At 38.3% G+C, this 21806-nt stretch overlaps 1 non-coding gene and 1 pseudogene across 1 annotated transcript; one reads left to right on the top strand and one right to left on the bottom strand.

The window, feature by feature from the left end:
* Positions 1–1794: 1794 nt before the first annotated feature.
* LOC129647447 (chorionic somatomammotropin hormone 2-like) lies at positions 1795–13464 on the bottom strand (annotated as a pseudogene).
* LOC129648031 (U6 spliceosomal RNA) lies at positions 9049–9158 on the top strand. The gene has a single exon (XR_008712636.1). It is a non-coding gene; the product is annotated as a U6 spliceosomal RNA (small nuclear RNA).
* Positions 13465–21806: the final 8342 nt, after the last annotated feature.

Raw genomic sequence — 21806 nt, 5'->3', positions numbered from 1 at the left:
GTCAAGACATTGGCCCTCATCTTAGGTTGTTTGGAGGCTGTTGAACAGGCTGAGGAATGCTAATCCAGTCACATTTATCCAGTCTTAGTAGAGAATCAGTCTATTTGGAGGATTTTATAATTCAGGGACCTTCTAGGGCATGTTTCTAAGGCCAAATAATTAATGACAAGTATCGTTACTCTAAAACAAAGAGAGAATGGCATCTCACTTCTCAGATAAATGTGTTTTTGAATCTTGCGTTCTGATCTACTTGGTGTCTATGTGACCAGTTGGACAATTATCCAGACGCCTCTGGCGGGGGACAGATGCACACTAGTATTTTGCCATTCAATTGTTTAGAGTGTTTATGATACATGCATTTCTGTGGGTCACCTAGTAGATATATGACTGTGGGATACTTAATTTTCTCCAGATTGTGCTTGCAGAGTGAGGGAAACAGAGAGGCTCTGGTGAATAGTGCAGGTGGGGAGTTGTGGGTTCTAGAATATGTCTCCTGATTAAAAAAGAAATATGAAGTTGGGGATCACCAACTTGTGAATGTCCTGGAAAATCAAAGGGATACACCAGAAGAGAAACACGTGTCAGTCAGGGGAAATTTCAGATCAGTCCGTCTGCACCAAGACAAGGCTACAACAGCACCATGTAAGTCAGTGATGTCAGAACTTTCCCATCTTGTTACCATTTACCCTGTTCCAACATGGCCCAAGGAATGAAGATCCAGAGAGGGAGAGAGAAGGAACCTTGAAAAATGGACACATCTGTATTTCCTGGTAGGTTCCCTGGGCCTCAGCAGGGGAGAGGGAGACATTGAATAGGCTGAATATGAGATGGAGCTGACATTTGACTGACCGGACTTGTGAAACCCAGAGTGATAGAATGTATGGAATGGCTGCAAGGTGATGCAGGAAATGAGGATCAGTGGAGTGTGGGTGACGACAGCCACTGGAGGAGGAAGAGCCAGTTCACATTTGTATCTGCTATGGTCTCAGCCTTTGCATCCCCCAGAAATTTCATATGATGAAATCCTGATTCCCATCCATAGGTGGTGCCTTTGTGAAGTGATGGATTTATAAGGATGGAGCCTCTTCAATGAGATGACCGCTTATATATATAAGAGACACACAGAGCTCCCAAGCCCTCCCCCATGTGAGGATATAGTAAGAAGTGTGTGACCAGAATGGACCCTGCATGACCACGCTGTGGAAACCCATTTCCATTGTTTTTAAGCCTGTGATATTTTGTTATAGCAACCCAGAAGGACTAAGACAGCATCCTAACAATCTTTAGACAGTTCAGCAAACCTCATGCTATTTACACAAAAGTGCAAAGCACTTATCTTGTCTGGTGTAACACTGTGATAGTTGGCTGAAGGTCGTGGCTGGCTTTCATAAAGAATCCTGAGAATTCAGTCTCTTGGTAGCATGACCAGAACCATGGACAATTGTCTAATTCTTTGATTCTAATAACTTGACCCAGAATAATTGGCTGTGATTCTTAAGTAATCTTTTAATGGTCTTTGTAATGCCAGCTTCCTCTATTTGTAACTAATTTTAATAGGAGCTTCATTCTTTCAATTGTAGGCATGGATTTTCTTTTTATTTTCTATTAAATGAAGGTAGGAAATGTGAACAAATTGCCATTTTAGATTTTGACATCTCTACAGAGTCTGTGTTTATTTTTTTAAGAGAAGACCCATTTCACAGAGCATGCATTAAAAAGCTGTAAATTTCAAAGAAGCTTGCTATGGGATACATCATTATGACCATCTCACAGCTGGATGGGATGGATGTGGATTTAGCACGTTTTGTGGGTTCGGCATGCCAGGATCTTGGTGTACATGTCAGCTTTATGTGAATCCCTGTGCAGGCACTGGGATAGGTTATAAAATTCAGAAAGATGCCTATCTTCATCGCTGGACGTCAGGGATGGGAGTCCTGACCAGTAAATACGAACCTCATACATCTTCCACCTGACTGGAAAAATAATCTGGACACCTAAAAGACAATGACTTCTTATGCATTTTATTAGTTAGCTTATTTTGTCCCTTCTAATTATCAAGTTACGATTTGGGGAAGACATACAAATAAAAACTCTCTAGATATGGATTTTGGAGCCAGCCTATGATAAAACTATTAAGAATTTAAAAAGTAGAAACATAACTTAAGTTTAGTTTTAACTTTCCTTTCTTCCCACTCTCATCCTTTGATTTGAGGAGAACAGAGAAAGAAGACAAATGGAATTTGAATAGCAGATGTCCTGGGATACTTTGAAGAAAATGCTGATCTTGGAAATTCTGTTCTCTAGTTCTCTTACTCTTGAAAATACTTCAACCACCTGTGGCCAGGAAGAATCAAGCTTTTGGTGGAATTGTATGTAATGCAGGGAAGGCTGCACATGTCAAAAATTGCAGTGAAATTCTGATTCCTTTACAGTAGAATCTATCACTATGAATGACTAGGCTCCTGCTTTATGTAGTAGCAGTCTAGAATATAGAAGTCATGAATCTTTTTCTTACAAAATGAGATATTTCCAAATCCTTACGCATTACAGAGGTCACCTCTTTCATTCATGAACAAAGCAAGAAAGCCCTCTACAGGACGCTCACCTGGCTGAATTGCCTCTCCATGCGTGCTTGAAGTTTGTCTGAATTTTTCTCATTCTCTATGGCACTTGATAGAATAGCATCTGAGACTTCTTTCAAACTTGGCAGCTCTTTGACTAGATGATACAGAGGTCTATGCCAGGAGTACGTTAACATGAGTATCCACTTACTAAGGTCTTCATTCTAAGCAACCATAAGAAACAATCTCATTAAAATAATCACAATTCAGTGGTTTTGGTAACATGTGATCTTTGTTCAGAGCAGCTGACCTAAAAACCATTTGGTTATTCCTATGTGTATGCTGAGATTTTTGAAGGTGGTAAAAGTTGCAAATGTATAAAATGTAAGCCATTAGTTCACACTTCACTGAATTATTAAAAATCTAGGTATTTTAGAAACAAATTCTTCTAATAAGTTCTATATAACATGAAGAATTTTCTTTTTTCCTCTGAAATTCTACCACCACTGAGTGAGTTCTTTTATGTTTGTAATGCCAGCTTCCTCTATTTGTAACTAATTTTAATAGGAGCTTCATTCTTTCAATTGTAGGCATGTTTTTATGTTTGGATATTTGCCTGAGAGAATCTAAGTATTTACGCAAGTCAGTATGTGCTGCAGTGCCTGACCCAGGAAAGAGGGATTCCACCTGTGCCCACATCATTGTCACCCAGTGATTCATTTGTATTAATGAATCAGATGAGTCCTTCATATTGATTTTTGATCGATAATTGTTGTATGATATTACAACAAAGAGACAATGAAGCTGATCCCAACACCAGCCCCCTGCTCATATCAGAACAGTCTGTTTTGTTGACATGTGTCTGGGCAGAAAATGGTACAGTGTTGTCTTTAGTTACAGCATCAATGGGATTCACGATGGAGGGTCCCCCGGCTCTAGTTCACTACTACTACCAGAATTGAGCCTGAAAATCCCAGGGGCTGAAGATCTCTAGTTAATATGCTTGATTTCTTTAAAGCCATGAACTGTTTTACTGCTAAAGAACAGAGAACTGAGTAGGATTAAATATAGTAATGCACATAAAGTGCTTAGTAAAATGTATGTCCATGTAGTAACTTTCAATAAACTTTAAATTTAAGCTTATTGGAAAATCCCTCCTCCTCTTCCACTTTGACATTTTTCCTTTACTTGATCATCCTCTTTATTAATGAGCTTAACAGAGGAAAAGAATTTTGGTATCATTAAGAAAGTTGTAGACAGAGAAGATAGTATTTTAATGGGGGATGCATGTGAAAATATTTTAAATAATGTTAGGAGGAAGGATAATGCAGGAAATCAGAAAGGAGAGATTATAACGGTGAAAATTTGGAGCTGCCATAAATGATTGAGGCTTGATATGTAAACTTGTTGTCCTTTGAACAGAGGCAATTGTTGTGGCCATGAGAATAAAGCAATGTTTTATAGGGCATTTGGGGGAGACTTACAAATTAAGAATAAAAGGTGATAGAAGAGTCGTTGAGAATGACGAGTGAAGGAGGTGTCAGAGAAGTAGAAGCAGAATCAGGAGAGTCTTGAAAGGCAGACGCGGTGGCTCGGGTGGTGCCATATAGGACCCCACATAGCAGTCACTAGTAACATGGAGTACTCAAAACTGGGTGTGTTTCTTACATTTCATGAATTTTGCAATCTTACATTTTATACATGAAAATTCCCATTCATTTCCTGTTTTCATACAGTATAATAGCTGTAACCCTGTGTCTAATGCATTGTTTGAACTAAACATGTCTGCATGGACAATTTATAGATCTGTTATTTATGTTGCTTATACATATCTTTAGTCATCCCTTGTTTCTGCTTATGCTTCATTAATTGCATAATATAATTTCTCTTCAGTTGCTTACAATTCCTTCAGCTTTTTCTGTATGCACATTTACCATTACCTCTGATAATCTGAAGCCTGGTAAGCTACATACTGTCTCATTTGATCTGGTAGAAAAAAAACCCAGGTTAAAGACTCATGTTCATCTGTTAGGCTTTTTCTCTTTCTTCAGGAGTATGAAGGGAATTGGTGTGGCAGCTCTTGGTGGCATTGATATAGTACAGTTTGCCCTGGGCATATTTTTCATCCTAAAAGTAATCATGCAATTAGTTAGGGTTGTTGGGCATTCAGTAGATGAACCAATTAACAGAACACTAACATGTTTTATAGACGTGTATTTTTTTTAACGGGGGGGCATCACAAAATTTGAAAGTCATTCTTTCCTACTTTTTCTATACATTGTCTCTATACATATGATTTTACATAAAACTTTTCTAAGTTTAACCTTTCCCCTTTCTCTGTTTTATCATTATCTTTTTTTTCTTAGTATTTGAACCAAATATAGTACATAAGTACCAATCATTGGTGCCTCCCAGGTGATGGTAGTGGTAAAGAACATTCCTGCCAATGCAGGAGATATAAGAAGACTCAGGTTTGATCCCTAGGTGAAGAGCATTCCTTGCAAGAGGGCACAGCAGCCTACTCCAGTATTCTTGCCTGGCCAATCCTATGGACAGAGGAGCCTGTTAGGCTACAGTCAGTAAGGCAGCAAAGAGTTCGACACAACTGAAGTGACTTAGAATGCATGCATACACCTATATTTTACCATTTAATCTCTTGTTTACTGTGGGTTAGAGCCAATATATTCCCTTATACAGTGTTATATAGTTATGACTTTGACTTATCTCTGAATCTGCACACCAAAATCTTAGTGTTTATTCCAGGTGCAGAATACAATCTTGTTTATGGTGACAAAATAGTACGTCAGAAAAACATGGCATAAAGTTACAGGAAATACTAAGCAATGGACTGAGAATAATAAGAGTAGAAAAATCTAGCTAACACATTGATAGAGAAAAACTAATCTTTAGTGAAAGTTATGAACATTTCAAGAGATTACTTGGAAGAGTTGGGAAAAAAATGGACAGTCAATAATGGAGGATGAAACAAAAACTAGTGAGAAAAAAGAACTACATGAATTTAGTAGAAACCTTTAGCACTGCTTTTTATTAGCTGTCTGCTCTACTGTGTGCTCCTTGATTGACTAAAAGAATTAACACACAACTTTCAAATACCTTCCTCAGAAACAGAATAATTGTTTCCAATTGTAAACTCCCCTTCTATTGTAGCTCTAAAGCTATTCACTGCAAATCTTAAAACAATAATTTGTAGCATTAAAAAAACTACCAGTATTCATTTTTGTGACCGGAATTCAGCTTTGTTTAACATGTTCCATCCACCCAGTTCACTGCAGAGCAGTTCTCATTTATTGGCTATTTACTCTGAGCCTGGAGAAGAAAGCCCAGAGAGACACTGAAGGACCAGAAAATCAACATGCTTCCTTTTCCCCAGTCCCACCTGAAAGTGCTTTGTGTCAGGCAGTATTGTGGGCTGAATCTGTGTTCTTCAAATTCATGTGTTAGAGCCCTAACTGCCAAAGTGCTGTGTTTTGAGAAGGGTTCTGACTTTTTGGGATCCATGGACTGTAGCCCACCAGACTCCTCTGTCCATGGGAGTTCTCAGGCAAGAATACTGGAGTAGCTTGCCGTTCCCTTCTCCAGGAAATCTTCCAGACCCAGGGATAGAACCCAAGTCTCTCACATTGCAGACAGATTCTTTACCATCTGAGCCACCAGAGAAGCCCATTAACATTAACTGAGCTCTTAGGGTGGAACACTGATCCAGTAGGTTTAGTGTCTTCATGAAGCGAAACACCAGAGAATTTTCTCTGTGTCTGTGTGTCTTTTCCTCTCTCTTTTCTTCCCCAGCCACCACTCTGTGTGAGGACTAACGGAGAAGCCAGCCTAGGAGGAAAGAGTTCTTATCAGAACCTCACCTGCTGGCACCCTTATCTGGTACTTCTAGCCCCCAGAACTGTGAGGAAATAAATTTCTGTTGTTTACTTCACTGAGTCTATTGCATTATTTTATGGCATTCCTAGCTGACAAATACAAAATCATTTATTTTGGAAATTTAAAAAAAGAAAATGAACAAAAGGAAATTGAAAAAGTTAATTGCACTTCTTATGAATCTTTGAGATTTCACAAAACCGATCCTTTCTTCCATTTCCACATCTTATCAGCAGACGGCTTCTTTGACGTAAAGACTCTGTTATTTGAAGTTTGCCTGATGCAGCCTTCTTGATTAAAGGACAGTATAGCCCAGTCACTTACGCCAGGTTCCATCTCAGAGCCTGGCGGGCTACAGTCCATGGCGTTGCAAGAGTCGGACTCGACTTAGCATCTAAACCTCCACCACCACAGTACTTCCAAACTCAGTGAACATTATGGTGGAAAGGTTATGGATGTCATGGGACAGCCTGGCGGCATCGATAAACATCTGTAAGTGTTTTCAGGGGGAAGTCAAACACGTCATGATTGCAGGACAGGCATAAATTGCCTTGGCACAAGAGCAGATTAGAAATGACCAGCAGATGGAGCAAGCAGGACCCTGCTTAAATAAAAACATGAGCCATTCTGAAATGATCTAGTCACCTTAGTTTATCAAACCCCTCCTGTGGAGGGAAGCCTTCTCCTTCCCCGTTGCTCTGAGCAAGAGTTGTTGCTGCAGCAGCTGGGGTGGGGAAGAAGGAGTGCCTTCTGTGTAAATTTACATGGATGATGATATTTGCACAGATAGAGAGTTGGAGAATAGGTTACTCCCTGCATTTTTGTATTGCTCCCAGAAGTACTTCTGTGCTCTCCAAACATTTGGAACTTAATTCTGAGCCAGAGTATTTAGTCCAGTCTTTTAAGACAGTTTAATGTTGGGACTCTGCAAACTCTAAGCAGTGAGGCCCTCTAGGAGTTTGTCATTTTTTCACTCTACATTGAATAATGCCTGCATTTTAGACACTGAAATGACAAGAAAAGTCCAGTTGATCTGTGTGGTTTACCATCATGCTGGGGTAAGAGTAAACACATGACTGACTGATCGCTACTACAGAGTACAGAGAGAATACTAAGAGAAAAAGGATATTGTACCTTGGATCTGCTCACTCACCTTAAAACCCCATGCGTGTCTTTGATACTTTCCCAAAAGCTTTAAAACATCTTAAAATTTGTGTTTCACAGGAACCCTGTGAGATAGCCTTAATCTCACTATGATCATCAAGTTCTGTTAATGAAGATGTGATGACTTGGAGAGGGCAAGTAATTTTCCCCAGGTCCCATTATTAGCAGATGCAGGTCACTGGGCACCAATACACTCATGTGTTCATTTCCTGATGTCACATCACACATGCCTGTGGCCCTTGGTCTGCATGTGTGTAACCAGGACCACATCAGGAGCTGTGATGACTCTGCTTAAAGAGAAAAATACTTTGTCTTTGGCTGCAAAACAGCAGTGACCCTAGAACATTGGTTTTATCCACTTGTTCTGCTCTGTGTATAAAATACTCACTGTTAAAGTCTTTGACAATTATCAGTGTGGGGGCCTGGTTCTCCTGGCTAGCCTTTCTTCTAGGGACCTTGACAGCTCTTCTACTTTTATGCATCTTTAATCTTCTCGTTACATTTGTTGTTTTTTTTTTGAGAAAACAGAAAATAAATCTCCAAATGGTAATACAAGACTATTACCTGGTCAGCACCCAAGACAACGTCATTGGCTCTGCGAATAAAGCCTGCCCTTTCCTGACTTTGACTATTTAGGGACAAATTTTATCTGTCTCATTGGGAGTACATCCTGACAACCCATGGGGCTTAGTTTTTGAACCACCTTCAAACATCTCCTCTTTGATAGTAGAACTAGACCTTCATGCTTCCATGACGTACTGTAAAATTCCAGAAATTATTCCTGGCCCTACCTTTGACCAACAGAAGCATAAAATCATAGACTCTTGCAAGTGTGATTTTAATATTACTTTTCCTGTATGATCTTTGTAAGTAAGCAGAATTTAAGACTTAAGTGAGCAAGAATTGAGTTTGGACAAGAGAACTGATAAAATAAAGATTTTATCATCCTGAATGAGATTTAAACATGATTCTTTTTTCAATTTGCCAGAAGAGTGATAATTTAATTAAGGATAAGATATCAGCATTTACTAGGTTTTCTCTGCTCTTAGTTAGTTTAAAGGGGCATGGTATCTAAGAATAAACTGGTCATTTAAAATTGGGTAGTGAAAATAAAAGAAGTGGTTCTCAAAAAGGAGACACATAAGTTGGGGGAATTTGGGGCTACCTATCTCATCAACTAAAGAGCTTATTGTGACAGGTAAGGGGAATAATAGCTTGTATAACATAGACGTATTTGTATGCATATATTTCTGTGCATGTATACATGTGTTATGCATAAATATGTGCTTAATTTCTTCATGGAACTTTGAACCTCATAAACTTTGATTTTATAAGAGGCAGCAAATGTAGCAGAATACCCTAATTCCTAATGTAATTGATCATTTATTGGTAGATGACTAATTATATGTTTTTTTTCTGTTAAAATGTTAGATCTGTGTTTGCTTTGGTAGCACATATATTTACATAATTGGAATAATACTGAGAAGATTAGCATGGCTTCTGCCCAAGGATGAAACACAAATTTGTGAAGCCTTCCATATTTTTCTGTTACAATTTTGAGGGGTGGGACAGGAAGCAAGGTGGAAAGGAGGTTCAAATTCAAGGGGACATAGGTATACCTATGGCTGATTCATGCTGATGTTTGGCCGAAAGCAGTACAGTATTGTAAAGCAATTCTCCTTCAGTTAAACATCTATAAATTTAATTATTAAAACTGTTATTGGGGATCATATTACAGGTTCAGATATCCACTGTATGATTAAAGAGGATCTGACCGGAAACTGATAATTGATGGCGTCAATTATCATTGGTTAGTAATTCATTAACTTTATAGTTGAATGAGAAAAATAAACTGACAAACACTACTGTCTGTGATTCAGTGTCATAGCAAGCTATAATCCTAGTCTGCGTTCGCTTTTAGGTGGTATAGTGCCCAAACTTTGAAACTGAGGCTTTCCCAGAAGCGCACAGTCGTGAGTCCTGCCCAGGGTTTTTGTTCCTGATGCTGAAGGCTTCTGTTCACTGGTCCATTGAGGCCCAAATTCTCTCTCCTGAGCATTCTCTGGGTCTATCATGTGCACAAGTCTTTATATTTTGGTTTTCTAATTTGATTCTCTTTTTCTTTTGATCAGACTACCAAGTCTCTTTGCAATTTATTTTTCAGACTGTTTTGTGCTTTGATTTTTCTGATGCTCATTAGTGTATTTGCTTCCATGTCTACCTCTCTGAGTAGTTTTCAGCATCTACATAAAACCTACCCTATTCTCTTACTGTCTGGATTTTGGTGTTTAGCATCAGCATATTTTTATAAACTTCATTTTCCTTCTGCTGCAGTTTCTCATATGCAGCTTAAGCTGGTTGGCCCACATCTGGCTTCTTCACGTTTTCTCCAAAAATTAGAGAACTCTGCTTTCTTTCTAGGCAGTACTGCCACTTGTTTTGATACCATTGCTAATTTTCTGTGATTTCACTTCCTGCCTAATAAGCTTTGTCTTTCTCAATCTACTGTAACTGGAGTACTATGTGCCTCTATGTTGGTATTACTATTTTAAATAAATACCAACCTAGTATAGCAGAGAAGAAAATTACAGTAGTATTAGTAATAATACATTCCCCCAAATTATAATCCAGTAATGCTCCCAGTTTTAAATGACTTTCTATCCATGTATTGTTGAGGTCCCCTACTGATTTTTCCTTACTAGGTGTTTCAATTTTGAAACAGAATGTAAAAAACAATGGAATGGAAAATTCTGAAAATCACCTTGGATTTTAGATGTTTCAAGATTAAGTATGTAATTGTTAGTTTTTTATACTTAGTAGGGCTATTCTTAACACATACATCTCAGTGTACGGTGATTGCTAGTGAGTGAAGGATGTATACTGTGAACTGCAGTCACCAAACAGGTGATTGGAGATAAAGAAAGCAATGCCAGGAAGACACTGGCTTCCACTGTGGAAGGAAAAACTTACAGCGTCTGTCATCTACAGTCTACTCTTCAGATTTTTCCAAAACACTTACTCTTCCTTTGCTCTTTTAATAATTTGGGTTGTTTGATTTCTTTTCCTGTGAGTTGCATGAGTCTCTTATATATACGTGGATATGAAGTCCTTATCAAATATGTGATTTGCAAATAATTTTTTTAATTCCATAGGTTGCCATTTCATTTTATTGATGGCTTCTTTTACTATGCAGAAGGTTTTGAGTTTGATGTGGTCTCACTAGTTTATTTTTGCAGTTCTTGCCTTGTCTTTTGATGACTGAGTTGTTTGAGCAGCTTATATTTTAGAAAGCAATCCTTTTTTAGTTGTTTTTTTGCTATTATCTTCTCCCATTCTTACCAAAAGACACAGACTGGCTGAATGGATACAAAAACAAAACTACTATATATGCTGTCTACAAGAGACCCACTTCAGTCTTTGAGACACATACAGACTGAAAGTGAGAGGATGGAAAAAGATATTCCATGCAAATGGAAAAAAAAAAGAAAGCCGGATTGGCAATTCTCATATCAGAAAAAATAGACCTTAAAATAAAAACTGTTATAAGAGATAAAGAAGGACACTAACAAGGAATCAGTCCAAGAAAAAGACATAACAGTTTTCAATATTCATGTACCCAACATAAGAACACCTCAATACATAAGGTAAACACTAACTGACACAAAAGGGGAAATTGACCATAACACAATAATAGTAGGCATGTTGACACCACACCTATACCAGTGGACAGATCAACAGAACAGAAAGTTAATAAGGAAACAAGCCTAAAAGGAAATATTAGAGCAAACAGACCTAGTATCTTCAGCACATTCCATCCAAACGCAGAAGAATACACTTTCTTCTCAAGTGCACATGGAACATTTTCCTCATTTGGGTCACAAATCAAACCTCAGTAAATTTAAGGAAATTGAAATTATATCAAGCATTTTCTCTCACCTCAACACTATGAGACTAGATATCGATCATAGGAAAAAAACAACAACTGTAAAGAACACAAACACATGGAGATTAAGCAACACATTTCTAAATAATGAGCAGGTTACTGAAGAAGTAAGGGAAATCAAAACATAGCTGGAAACAAAGAACAATGAAAACATGATGATCTAAAACCTATAGATGCAACACAAGCAGTTCTAAGAAGGAAGTTCATAGTAATACAAATCCTACCTCAAGAAACACATTGAATAACAACCTAAATTTATGTATCTTTAACTCTTTAAAAATTTCTCTTATCAATTTCTTAAAGGTTTTGCATAAAATCTTTCAACACCTTGCTTAAGTTTATTTCTAAGTGTTTTATCTTTTTGTGATGCAATAGTAAATGGAATTGTTTTCTTTATTCCACTTTCTGATAGCCAGGCAACTGAGTTTCGTATATTGGAGTATAGTAAACATAATGTATGCTACATCTTTAAAGAATAGACATTTTCCCACAAATAAGACATCTAGATGATCAATAGGTATATGACAAGATGCTCAGCATCACTAATAAGCAAAGGAAATGCAGATCAAAAGCACAACAGGTCTCACCTCATACCTGTTTGAATGGCTAGTACCAAAAGGTAAGAAATGACAGATGTTATTGAGGATGTGGAGAAAAAGGAGTGCTTATGCACTGTTGGTAGGGATGTATACTGGAGCAACTCCCATGGAAACTTATTGTGGAGGTTCCTCAAGAAATTTGAAAGAGAACTGTTATGTGATCCATTATCCCACTTCTGGATATATAGTCAAAGGAAATGAAATCATTGTCTCAAAGAGAGATTGGTATTCCCATGTTTATTGAAGCATTATTCACAGTAGCCTTATTATAAGAACAACCTGGGTATCTTTCAACAGGAGAATGGATTAAAACAATGTGATGTGACATATATAGGTAAACATTATTTAGCCATTAGAAAAAGAAAGAAATCCTTCCATTTGTGACAACATGGATGAAACTGAAGGGCATCACCCCAAGTGAACTAAGTCAGAGAAAGGCAAATACCATATGATCTCAATTATAAGGAATCTCAGTAGAAAAAAAAAAAAGATGGAAGTCAGAGTAGAAAAAATGATTGCCAAAGACTGGAGGGTAGGACAAATAAGGAGAGATTTTTAAAGGTTGCATATTTTCATGTATAAAAAATTAATAAAGTCTGAGGATCTAAGTTTGAGCTTCATAATCTAATCATGAGGTCTAATCATGAGATTGAACAAGCTCTGGTAGTTGGTTATAGACAGCAAAGCCTGTGTTGCCACAGTCCCTGGGGTCACACAGAATGGGACACCACTGAATGACTGACTGAACTGAAGAGAGTGGAACTTACCTGTGTTCTCAAAATGCAAAAGTTAAACATGTGTGGTGATGACAGTGTTACTTAATAGAAGGGAAACTTGTTTCTAATCCATGCACAAAATGGGGGTGGACAAGACGATGGAGGTGTAGTTGGAAGTGGGGTACACCTGTCTCCACTGATGCATCAAGAACATCTAAAGATGCAGCAGTTCTCACAGAAGACCAGGTGAATACTGGCAGGACTCCTTGACTACTGAAGGAATATCTGGATCCATACAGAACTCAGTAGGACAAAGGAAAGAAGGGACAAGGAGGAAGGGAAAAGAAGGAGCAGAGCAAGTGGAACCAGCCTGCACCTGGGAGAGAGGGAGCTGAAGCGCAGGGGAGAGATCCCTGCGTCCATGGCCATCCACTGGGATGGGGGAGGCATTTGAAGCTGTTGGGGAGTGAATTAACTAATGTGACAGTCTGAATGGAGTGAGAACCACATAGACAAGCCATGCTGCAGCGTTTCATACCTCGGACAGGGTTGTAAGTCCACTGGTGTCCACGGAAGCTGGGAGCTGGAGCCATGGGGATTGCAGAATGATCCCAGGGTGAGGACTCCTGTTGACTGTGGGGAGTCAGCCGGAAGGGATGGGGTGGAGGAAATGTGCTGCATGGAATGCTTCTTAAGGAAAGCTGTGAGGCCATAAAAGAGGGTTCAACTGCCTGTGGAGTAGAGCTATCTCTTTCTCCATGCTGGTACCTGTAGGGTGAGCAATAGAGAAAGACTTCAGTGAGGGTGGTCCTTGAGTGCCTGATGCACTAATCAATGGAGAATTTTGAATGTCTATATACCCTACCCTATTCTCTGTCTAAATTTTGGTTTTAGCATAGTAATGTTCTTATGAATTTAAATTTCTTCTGGTAGAGCTTCTTGTTTACAAATTAAGCTAATTCATCACATCTGCCTCATTATGGGTGTTTCAACAAACTTTGAGAACCTTCCTTCCTTCCTCAAGGCCATACTGCCCTTAACTATCATTGTTGACTTCCCATACTTTCACTACTTGCCTAATATAGTCTATGTTTTTCTCTATTCACTATAACTTTAATAGTATGTGTCCCTGTGTTGCTATTAATATTTATAATAAATTATTTATGGATGCAATAAAGAATCAAAAGGACTACAGTTACAACAGTAATAATAAATTACCCCCAAATTATAATCCATTAATGCTCCCACTTAAAATTGATTTTCTATCTATATATATATTATTGAGGTCTCTTAACTCATTTTCCTTACTAGGTGGCTCAATTTAGAAATGAAACATAGAAAACAATGGAGTGGTAAACTCTGGAAATTACCTTCCTTTTGACATTCCTCGTTAGTAAGTATGCAAATGTTATTCCCCCCCACCCCCCCCACCAGTGGGGCTGTTCTTAGTACACATTATAGCTCACTGTGAGGTGATTGCTATTGACTGGAGAACGTACACTGTGAACTGTAATTGTCAAACAAATGAGTGGAGATGAAGAAAGTAAGGCCAGGAAGGCACAGGCTTTTGTTGTTCTAGAAGGAAAACCTTGCTGTCTCTCTCATCCACAGTATAATCTTTAGATTTATTGAAACTCTTACTTTTCTTACCCTCCATTAAAAATTTGGGGTTTTTTGCCCTTGAGTTGTATGTCTCATGTATTTTGGATATTAAGCCCTTATCAAATATATGTTTTGGAAATATCTTGTCAATCTGTAAATTGCCATTTGATTTTGCTGATGTTTCTTTCTTTGGAGTTTGATGTGGTCCCACTTGTTTGTTTTTGCAGTTGTTGCCTTTGCTTTTGGCGTGAAATCCCAAAAGTCGTTGCAAATACTGATGGCAAGAAGATTACCTCAGTGTCTTCTTCTAGGGGTTTAGTTGCTTAAAGTTTTATGTTCAACTTTTTAATCCCTTTTAAGTTGATTTTTGTATGGTAACAGACAGGGGCACAGTTTCATTTTTTCATAGGACTATCCAGTTTTCCCAGTGCCATTTTGTAAAGCTTGTCCTTTCCCCACTGGATATTCTTGGCTCCTTTTTCATAAGCTAACCGACAATATATGGGTGTGTGTTTCTTTCCGGCTTCGCTGTTCTGCTCTGTTGATCTATGTGTCTATTTTCGTGCCAGAAACAAATCATTCTGTTTTGATTACTATAGCTTTCTAGTACAATTTGAAATCAGCAACCATAGTTTCGTATTTTGTTCTTCTTTCTCAAGATCACTTTGACACTTTGGTATTTTGTGATTTAATACAGCAGAATAGACCAAGAAGAAATTGAAAAAGTACACATAAGAAATATACAAAAAGAAAACTTAATGACCCAGATAATCACAATGGTGTAGTTTCTCACTCAGAGCCAGACATTCTAGAATGTGAAGTCAAGTGGGTCTTAAGAAGCACTGCTGCCATAAAGCTATTGGAGGTGATGAAATTCCAGCAGAGCTATTTAAAATCCTAAAAGGTGATGCTATTAAAATGTTCCACTCAATGTGTCAGAAAATTTGGAAAAGCCAGCAGTGGCCAGAGGACAGGAAGAGGTCAACCTTGTCCCAATTCCCAAGAAGGGCAGTACTAAAGAATGTTCAAGCCACTGAACAGTTGCAATCATCTCCAGTGCTAGTAAGGTTATGCTCAAAACCCTCCAGGCTAGGCTTCAGCATTATGTGAACCTAGAACTTCCAGATGTTCAAGCTGGGTTTAGAAAAGGCAGAGGAACCAGAGATCAAATTGCCAACATTTGCTGGAACATAGAGAAATCAAGGGAATTCCAGAAAAACATCTGCTTCATTGACCTCACCAGACTGTGTGGATCACAACAAAGTGGAAAATTCTTTAGGAGATGGGCATACCAGACCAACCTTACCCGTCTTATGAGAAACCTGTATGCATTTAAAAAACCAGCAGTTAGAAGCAGATAAGGAACAATAAACTGATTCAAAATGAGTGAAGGAGTCCGTCAAGGCTGAATATTGTCACCCTGCTGATTTAACTTAAATGCAGTGCATGTCATGCGAAATGCTGGACTGGATGAGTCCTAAAAGCTGGTATCAAGATTGCTGGGATAAATATCAACAACCTCAGATATGTGGATGATACAATTCTAATGGCAGAAAGTAAAGAGGAACTAAAGAGCTTCTGATGAGGGTGAAACAGGAGAGTGAAAAAGCTGGCTTAAAACTCAATGTCAAAAAAGCTAAGATCATGGCATCTGGTCCCATCACTTATATGCAAATAGGAGGGGAAAAGGTGGAAGCAGTGACAGATTTCCGCTTCCTGGGCTCTAAAGTCACTGTGGATGGTGACTGCAGCCACGAAATTAGAAGACGATGGCTTCTTGGCAGGAAAGCTCTGACAAACCTAGACAGTGTGTTAAAAGCAAAAACATCACTTTGCTGACAGAGGTCTGTATAGTCAAGGCCATGCTCTTTCCAGTAGTCACGTACACATGTAAGAGCTGGACAGACAATAAAGAAGGCAGAGTGCTGAAGAACTGATGTTTTCAAACTGTGCTGATGTAGAAGACTCTTGAGAGTCCCTTGGGCACCAAGGAGATCAAACCAGTCAATGTGAAAGGAAATCAACCCCAAATACTCTTCAGAAGGACTGATGCTGAAGCTGAAGCTCCAATACTTTGGCCACCTAATGTGAATAGCTGACTCATTGGGAAAGACCCTGATGCTGGGAAAGATTGAAGGAAGAAGAACAAGAGGCTGATAGAGGATGAGATGGTTGGATGGCATCACCAATTCAATGGGCACGAACTTGGGCAAATTCTAGGAGATGGTAAGGGACAGGGACGTCTGGCGTGTTGCAGTCTGTGAAGTCACAAAGAGTCAGACATGACCTAGCAACTGAACAACAACAACAGTTTTATACAAGTTGTAGAATTTTTTTTCTGTTTTGTGAAAAATGCCTTGGAATTTTGAAAGAAACTGCAGTGAATATGTAGATAGCTTTGGGTAATATGGATTTATTAACAATATTATTTCTTCCAGTCAATAAATATGAAATATATTTCCTTTAGTATCTTTTAACCATTTATTTCATGAGTGTCTTGAATGTTTTCATACATAGATCTTTCAACACCCAGCTTTATTTATTTCTAGGTATTTTATTTTTTTGATGCAATTGTAAATGGGATTATTTGTTTTTCTGTAATTTGTTTTGGTGTATGGATAGGTAACTAAGTTTTATATATTCAAATACAGTACACAAAATGCATGTTATTTTTTTACAGAATATACAATTTTCCCCCCAAATAAGACATACAGAATGCCCAAGAAGTATATGACAAGATGCTCAACATCACTATCAGGGAAGTGCAAATCAAAAGTACAACATATACCACCTCATTCCTGTTTAAATGGTTTTTACCAAAAAGTAAGAAATAAGTGTGTTTGAGAATGTGTAGGAAATGGAGGTCTTATATATTATTTGTAGGACTCTATATTGGTGCAACTCCCATGGAATACCTTCTGGAATTTTCTCACGAAATTTCATAAAGAACTGTTATATGGCCATTAATCCCACTTCTGGATATATATTTGTTTCTGAATATATATTCAAAGGAAATGAAATAATTATCTCAAAGAGAAATCTGTACTCCCATGTTCATTGCATCAATATTCACAGTAGCCTGGCTCACTCGCTCTCTTAGTCGCTTCAGTCCTGTCCGACTCTGTGCGACCCCATAGACGGAAGCCCACCAGGTTCCCCTGTCCCTGGGATTCTCCAGGCAAGAACACTGGAGTGGGTTGCCATTTCCTTCTCCAATGCATGAAAGTCAAAAGTGAAAGTGAAGTCGCTCAGTCGTGTCCGACTCTTAGCAACCCCATGGACTATAGCCTACCAGGCTCCTCCATCCATGGGATTTTCCAGGCAAGAGTACTGGAGTGGGGTGCCATTGCCTTCTCCGTCACAGTAGCCTAGAAACAACCTATTATGGGAACAATCTAAGTATCTGTCAGGAGGTGAAGAGATTAAAAAATGTGATGTGAGATATATATGTGTGTGTGTGTGAATTTTATTTAGCCATTTAAAAAGAAAGAAATTCTTCCATTTGTGGCTGCATGGTTGAATTTGGTGGGCCTTATGCTAAGTAAAATAAGTTAGAGAAAGACAGATACTGTATGATCTCAACTGTAAGGAATCTGAAAAAAAAAAATTGGAAGTCAGAAACCGAGTAGGAGAGTGATTGCCAAAGCTTGGAGAGTGGAGGAAATAGGGACGGGTTTGTAAAAGGTTATAAATTTTAACATATGAAAATGTTAAGGTCTGAGGATCTAATGTATAGCATGATTATTATAACTGATAAAATTGTGTTGTATAATTGATGCTGTCTAAGAGAGTGGAACTTACCTGTGTTCTCTTCAAAAAATAAAAGGTAAACAGGTCAGATGACAGCTAAGATACTTAAGTTAATAGAAAGGGCAAATCTTTTCTAATACATATGTAAATGAAGGTAAGCATTATGGTAGAGGGGTAGGTGGAAATGGCAAGTATAGTGGAGTGGGTTGCATTTCCTCCTCCAAAGGAGCTTCCCGACCTAGGGATTGAACCATCTCCTGTTACGCCTGCACTGCAGGCAGATTCTTCACATGCTGAGCCATCAGGGAAGTTCTAACAAACCTACCATATGTCCTAGAAATTCCACTATTGGACATATACCCTGAGAAAACCATAATTCAAAAAGACACGTGTACCCCAAAATTCATTGCAACAGTGATTACAATAGCCAGGACATGGAAGCAATCTAGATGTGCATTGAGAGAGGCATGGATGAACACATGTTCCCCATCCTGAACCCCCCTCCCACCTCCCTCCCCATACCATCTCTCTGGGTCATCCCAGTGCACCAGCCCCAAGTATCCTGTATCCTGCATCAAACCTGGACTGGCACTTCATTTCTTATATGCTATTATACATGTTTCAATGCCATTCTCCTAAATCATCCCACCCTCTCCCTCTCCCACAGAGTCCAAAAGTGAAATCACTTTGAACTGGACCCTGCTTCTCCTCTTTCTAATGCTTTAGTGGGTTCCTTATCTTTGAGAGCAAATTTAACAAGTCAGTTTCCATACAAATGTTATAACTGGGTGCTTAGTTCCCAGAGGTGACAAAGTCCCTTATACTTGAACCTGCTTGTGTGAAATAAAAGCCTCCCCTGTATCATTCGTGTTTTGAAGGAGATCCAAGAGGCTGAGGGTAGCACTGAGGGAGAGGTTCTGTTTTCCAAGCTGGATCCTCTTGTCAGGACTAGACTGGGGATGTGTGAAATTTTTCAGTCTGCTTGAGCAGCAGTGGCTGCCTTATGCTTGCATACATATGCCCATCACACACACACACACACACACACACACACACTAAATGACTGGCATGCAAAGGAAACTCAGGTTCCCATTTTCCAGTGACTGAAGATAAAAACTTAAGACTGAACTTGTTGCCCTAATTCTCTTTTCAAAGTAAAATGTGAATGAAAAGAGTGAAAAATCCCACACAAAACCTTCAAATCAGAAAAGAATTTTAACATTCCTCCTTGATTTTCTTAAAAGAAAAATATTCAAAAAATATAAATACATAGACATCAATATATTCATACTGATACACATAAAGGGTAGCTGAAGGATCTTCTAACAAAGAGGTCATTAACTTTGGTGTAGAAGGTCTGTGACAATGTTATGATGACCAGTCATTGAAAGGTTCGACATTTTTCATGTGGCTGAAATATATTTTTTATTCTGGACACTTCAGATCATAAAGCCTTTGTGGGGCTACATGCAAAAACTGAGAAACTTGCTGCATGTTCTACCAGGTAGGATGTGGGAAATGGGTAGCTCAAACACACACATTAAAAGTTGTAGGGATAAAGTTGACTCCATTATGAATTACAGTCACACTGCTGGTTTAGCAGTAAAGATCCCACCTGCCAATGCAGGGGACCTGGGTTCGATTTCCCGAGTGGTGAAGATCCCCTGGACAAGGAAATGGCAACCCACTCCAGTATTGATGCCAGGGAAATCCCATGGACAGAGGAGCCTGGTTGGTTAAGGTCCAAGGGGTTGCAAAAGAATAAGGCACAAATTAGTGACTAAATAACAAAATCAGGGAAGTCTTTTCCCCATTATTTCCTCTTTCTGGCCACTGCTGAATATGATTTAAAAACTGAAGATTTGGAGTTGTAATTGAAAATCAGATAGATACTAATTTTCCTATTGAAGGAGGAATCTGTGAACTCAGTCCATGAATGTTTAAAATCTTAGAACTTCATTAAGTTGTGATGACTACAGTGAGACAGTCAAGGTTGAGGAAGCACTGAGTAATTTAGGTTTTGTTCTAGCCGTTTGACCCCTCTCAGTAAAGTGTTTAGGCTGAGGAGGACTGAAAGAGCTTCTAGATGGGATATTTCCAACCTCTTCCAAGCTAGAGTAGTCTTCCTCTCGACATGGCAAAGCCTTATATAGAAATGGTTTCCAGCCTCTATAGAGTGTTCTGGTGGAGCAGCTCAGATCAAAGGCTTGATATTTGAAAAATGTACATTCACATTGCAGAGCAAAAAAAAAAAAAATGTTATGCAAGTCAATAATATCACTTCAAAGTGACTCAAGTGTGTTCTCAATTTCAAAAGAAAATGGAGAAAATGAGAACAGGGCGTATAAGTTTTCTCTGCCTAATTCTATTTGTAACTGAGATTAAATCTCAACTATGCCTTTACTGCTAGTGATGGGTCCCCAAGGACTCCTGGTGTAGGGCAATCTGCTTATTAATTGCCTGTACCTGTGATAATCTTGTACACTTAGATTAAAAGCGTGACAAACTTTTATCCACCTCACACTTTTGGAATGCAAATTAGTTACACATTATTAAAGGAATAGCATTTTAAGGAAGAATATAAAATGAGAAACAGATAATGTGGATTATTAGCCCTTTAGATAACTTTAGTCTCAGAAAATTAGTGGTATTCATAGGGTTTTTCTCTGTTGTTTTATAGTATTTGTGGATTACCCATTTTATGGGTGTCTGTCATTCTTCTAGGTACAGTATAATTGTATCTTTAGATTACACAACAGTTTAGGGATAGGGCTGTTTATTTTTTTTTCTTTGCATGTTCAACATACTTTATGATAACATTAGAAAAAGTCTTATGTTTGCATCTATGCATGCAAATATTATATCGGTAGTTACTTGACATATATCTAGCACAAATTATCTGATTTGCTAGAAACTAAATATTAACCATATTGTGATGAAAATTAACTCTCCTGACAAGTCTTTCTTTCCTTGTATTCTTTCCTGAAATGATGATGGTGAACTATAATATTGTGGAAGTCTATGTTCAGAGTGTAAATCTCAAAACATGAGACTCAGAGATTGAATCTTGAGGTCTGATCTGTTCCTTAACTTTGCCTTAACCTGTTAGACATTATGTCAGCAGTTAAGCAACGCAATATTTTTCCTTCTACAACAGTAGCTCTTATTTTGCTTCTCAACCTCTGATAAATCTATTTGTTTGCATCCTCTTTTCAACACAGTGCTAACACGTCAAAGTTCATATGTAGACTGAGATGAAAACTGAACTATGGATCTTAAATGATACTACACAGTCCTTTGTTTGGAAAATGGGGAGACTCCAGATTGAACAGATATGATACACAGATATTTTTCTAAAGTGGTACTGGTTCTGACTCATCTGTGACTGAATCTTGGTTACCAGACCTGCATTTCATTTCTACTTAAACTCCAAAAGTGCTTCAGAGATTTTGATCAGGTTCTTTTGAATTTACTTTTAGTTAATCTCTTAGACACAGTTTATAGACTAAGGGGAACCTCCCAAAATTTTGCAGAATGAAATTGCATCCCCTAAAATGGTTACTTCTTGTATTTCTCAGTGACT

Source organism: Bubalus kerabau, chromosome 3, assembly GCF_029407905.1.
Source record: "Bubalus kerabau isolate K-KA32 ecotype Philippines breed swamp buffalo chromosome 3, PCC_UOA_SB_1v2, whole genome shotgun sequence".
NCBI lineage: Eukaryota > Metazoa > Chordata > Mammalia > Artiodactyla > Bovidae > Bubalus > Bubalus kerabau.
The sequence above is the reverse complement of the archived record's forward strand: the minus strand, read 5'-3'. Positions and strand labels throughout refer to the sequence as shown.